The following is a 4762-nucleotide window of genomic DNA, read 5'->3' on the forward strand; positions in this document are numbered from 1 at the left end:
ACAGGCAGCTGGAGGTGCAGGCTATGCATCTCCGTATCAGGGCTCTTGAGCTTGAAAAGGGCTCAGCTGGTGTTTCCCCGACGTCATCAAGCACAAGTGCTTCTTCTTCTGCCAGCTTTGACATAAGTAAGCACATCAAGTTGGTTCCCCCGTTTCGTGAGTCTGAGGTAGACTCTTATTTTAGAGCATTCGAGCGCATAGCCGCTGCTTTGAAGTGGCCGAAGGAGTTTTGGTCCCTCTTACTTCAATGTAAGCTTGTGGGAAAAGCCAGGAAGTGTGGTCAAGCCTGTCTATTGAGCAGAGTTTAGATTATGAACTCTTAAGAAAACTGTGTTGCATGCATATGAACTTGTCCCTGAAGCATATCGGCAGAATTTAGGAATCTTAATAAAACTGCTAACCAGACTTTTGTTGAGTTTGCGCGAGAAAAGAATGTGTTATTTGAGAAATGGTGTTGTTCATGTAAAGTTAAAACCGTGGAAGAGTTGAAAACTCTTATTTTGCTGGAGGACTTTAAAAATGTTTGCCAGAACGCATAGTGACCTATTTAAACGAGCAAAAGGTTTCATCTCTCACCAACGCAGCACTTTTGGCTGACGAGTTTGTTTTAACGCACAAAAGTGTGTTCTGTGCACAGAATTCGTTTCCGGAAATTTTCTCTGAACGAAAAAGGTCACCAAAAGCAGTGCGTAACATATGCCTGCGTTTATTGCTAAATCAAACGGTCGCGAATGTTTTTATTGTCAGGACTCAGGACATTTAATTGCTGCGTGCCCGGTATTAAAGAGAAAAGAAGCGAGGGGCGCTAAATCTCCTGCAGGCGTGGGTTTGATTAAAACCGCTTGCTCGCCAAAGGTGCGCATGGAGGCTGAACAAAACCCGAAAACTGACAGCGACCCGCAGTTTCTACCATTTGTGTCACGCGGCTTTGTTTCGTTGACAGGTGAAGAAAATGATAAAGTGCCAGTCACAATCCTGAGAGATACGGGTGCGTATCACTCATTTTTACTAGAGTCTGTACTGCCTTTATCTGAGAAAACATCCTGTGGTTCCGACATACTAGTGTGGGGAATAAAAATGAGTGTGACCAAAGCCCCTCTGCATATGGTACACCTGCATTCGCCGTTAGTGTCGGGCTACGTTAAAGTCGCCGTGCGCCAGCGATTGCCAATTGAAGGAGTTTCCTTCATTCTGGGTAATGATCTAGCTGGTGGGCATGTTTTTCCCCCGCCAGAAGTCGTTGATGTTCCTGCCCTCGCTGCTGATTCAGGCTCACCCGCTTCAGAGGTGTTTCCTGCGTGCGCAATTACTCGTGCGCAGGCTCGTAAAATGGGTGAGATGGTGGACTTGTCGGGGTCGTTTATGGCAACGCTTGATGAAGACGACTCTTTGTGTCACCCATTGAGTCTGTGAAATATCAGCATGTGATGTTCCAGAAATGATTCCTGAAGACATTAATCAAAGCTTAAACATGTCCAGAGAAATGTCGATCAAAGCGCAGCAGGGTGACCCTTCACTGGTGCCTTGTTTTTCCTCTGTTGTGGACAGAGAGGCATCTAAAGCGCCAGTAAAATATTTCCTTGAGAACGGTGTGCTTTTGCGGTCTTGGTCTCCTGACTCGACTGATCTACACAGAGTAAATCAGGTACTGGTGCCAAAGGAATATAGACTCCAGATTCTCAGTCTCGCGCACGATGCCAGCTTAGCTGGACATCTTGGGGTCAAGAAGACGTATCACCGTGTATTACGTAACTTCTTTTGGCCTGGATTAAAATCGGATGTGGTGAAATATTGTCGCTCATGTCATACTTGCCAGGTAGTGGGAAAGCCAAATAAACCGATTCCACCAGCGCCTCTTCACCTATTCCAGCGTTGGGTGAGCCATTTGAGAGGGTTCTGTTGGACTGTGTGGGCCCGTTGCCAAAATCGAAATCAGGCCACCAGTACATATTAACTGTAATGTGCGCTGCCACTCGCTTTCCAGAGGCAATCCCATTACGCACATTAAAGGCAAAGAACGTTGTGAAAGCCCTCACAAAATTCTTTTCAACTTTTGGGTTACCAGAGTTGTTCAAACTGATCAGGGAACAAACTTTATGTCAAAGGTGTTTGCCCAGGTTTTGAAGGAGTTAAAATTAAACATCAAAGGTCCAGCCCTTATCACCCAGAGAGTCAAGGTGCACTGGAACGATTTCATCAAACCCTAAAAACCATGTTGCGCAAATACTGCCTTGAATCAGGTAAAGACTGGGAGGAGGGACTTCCACTTCTGCTTTTTGCTGTTAGAGAAGCCACCCAGGAATCCCTTGGATTTAGTCCGGCTGACTTAGTTTTGGACACACTGTGCGCGGTCCCCTGCGACTGCTTAAAGAAAAGTGGTTATCAGAGTCGCATCAAGCCGAACATAATGTGTTAGATTACGTTTGCAGTTTTAGAGAGCGTCTTTTCCGGGCATGTCAGCTGGCCCGTGAAAATTTGGAACAAACCCAAGGCAACATGAAAGCCCGGTATGATAAAAGGACGGTGGTCCGACATTTTGCTCCTGGTGAAAAGGTTCTGGTGTTGCTTCCTTTAGTCGGGTCTAGCCTCCATGCTCAGTTTTCCGGTCCCTATGAGGTGGACAAAAAGATTAGTGACACTAGCTACGCAGTAAAAACTCCTGATCGAAGGAGAAAATTGAGGGTTTGCCACGTTAACATGCTTAAACGCTATGCTTCTAGAGAGGACGCGGCAGCTGAAAAAACCTCACCCATAGCGCCTGTCTCTGTGTGTTCGGCACCACCACTGTATGTTTTGCAAGATGATGACTTGATTGAGAAGAGCGGTTGTATGCCTGTTGCCCGTTTGCGAAACTCAGAAGTGTTAGGAAACTTAGAATCTTTTCTGTCGCATCTGTCAGGTTCCGCCCGCAAAGATATCAGTGATCTGATCGAAGCTAATTTGCTGATTTTCTCTGACCATCCCCGGCAAACGTCTGTGCTGTTTCATGATATTGTTGTGGAAGTTGATAAGCCATAAAACAACACGCTTATAGAGTGAATCCAACCAAGCGGATTTTAATGCAACAGGAAGTAGAGTACCTGGTTAAACATGGGTTAGCTGAGCCCAGTAACAGTGCGTGGAGTTCGCCCTGCATTTTGGTGCCGAAACCTGATAACACCCCACGTTCTGTACCGATTTCAGAAAGGTTAATGCAGTCACAAAACCAGATTCCTTTCCTCTTCCCAGAATGGAGGACTGCATTGATCGTGTCGGCTCAGCTACATTTGTCACTAAATTAGACCTGTTAAAAGGGTATTGGCAAGTTCCGTTAACCCCCAGAGCTTCTGAAGTCTCCGCTTTTGTAACTCCAGATCATTTCCTCCAATATACTGTAATGCCCTTCGGGTTGCGAAACGCACCTGCAACATTCCAGCGTCTAATGCAGAGGGTATTGTGTGGAGTGAAAAACTGTGAGGCATACTTGGATGACATTGTCGTTTATTCTCCAACATGGTCAGAACATCTAGAAACGCTCTCTCAGGTGTTCAGACGTTTTTGCGAATCTTCTCTCACATTAAACCTCTCTAAGTGTGAGTTTGGGAAAGCCACCATTACTTATTTGGGGAAACAGGTCGGACAGGGGCAAGTGCGCCCTGTGACTGCGAAAGTACAGGCCATTGTTGATTTTCCTGTCCCGCAGACAAAAGAGCTCTGCGTCGCTTTTTAGGAATGGCTGGTTTTTATCGAGGGTTTTGCAGAAATTTCTCTGATGTGGTTAGTCCCCTAACTGATCTTGTTAGCCCTTTAAAGCCTTTTATTTGGTCTCCAGCATGTCAGGTGGCATTCGAGTCTGCCAAGGCATTGTTGTGCAGTGCACCAGTGCTAGCTGCGCCGAATTTTGAGCGCTCTTTTAAATTAGAAGTAGATGCCAGCGCGTGTGGTGCAGGCGCTGTTTTATTACAGGAAGATGGTCGTGGCGTAGATCATCCCGTCTGCTACTTTTCGAAAAAGTTTAACAGACACCAGACCCATTATAGTACCATTGAAAAGGAGGCTCTTGCCTTACTACTTGCTTTACAGCACTTTGAGGTCTATGTTGGGTCAAGTGTTTTGCCCGTGCAGGTGTTTACCGACCACAACCCACTGGTGTTTCTTTCCCAAATGCGCAATTCCAACCAAAGACTTATGCGCTGGTCCTTGTTACTGCAAGATTTTAACTTGGAGATCAGTTACAAGAAAGGGAAAGAGAATGTGTTGGCTGATACTCTGTCTAGGGCACTTTCTCCTTGAATTAAACATTTTGGTGGTAATGTTAATTCTTGGGTAAGGGGTGTTACGACTGGGATTGTAATCATATGCAAATTTGAGTGTGCAGGTGCTCCTCCGTGGTTGGTGCATCCAGGGTGGATGGCTCGCACCGATTGGCTGACGACCGGGAGGCAGCGGATGAGAAGAGACCACCAGGGACTGCCATTCATTCATCCTCGGCCCAACCCAACCGGCAGACCGTTCACTGTGTCACTGTTACTATGTTGGTTAATGTAAGAGCATGTAGGGGTGGACCGCCTTTTTGTTTGATCAGTTTTCTCCTGTTTCTGTTAGGTAGGGAGGAAAGTGATTGTCGTTTGGTTTAGTTCTTTTGAGTAGGTAAGTTGTGTTTATTCCTGAGATAGGCTATCTTTTGTTTGTTGTTTTGGCCTTGGGTTCACCCTGAAGTTATGATATGCTCCCTTCCTTTGTTTAACTGCACTCATTGTAAATAAATCACTGTCACAAAATA

At 45.9% G+C, this 4762-nt stretch overlaps 1 long non-coding RNA gene across 1 annotated transcript; it reads left to right on the top strand.

Annotated features, from left to right (window-relative positions):
* Positions 1–2606: 2606 nt before the first annotated feature.
* On the top strand, positions 2607–4762 carry LOC109198581 (uncharacterized). Its single transcript, XR_002059325.2, has 2 exons — positions 2607–2766; positions 4358–4762. It is a non-coding gene; the product is annotated as an uncharacterized LOC109198581 (long non-coding RNA).

Source organism: Oreochromis niloticus, unplaced genomic scaffold (assembly GCF_001858045.2).
Source record: "Oreochromis niloticus isolate F11D_XX unplaced genomic scaffold, O_niloticus_UMD_NMBU tig00007463_pilon, whole genome shotgun sequence".
NCBI lineage: Eukaryota > Metazoa > Chordata > Actinopteri > Cichliformes > Cichlidae > Oreochromis > Oreochromis niloticus.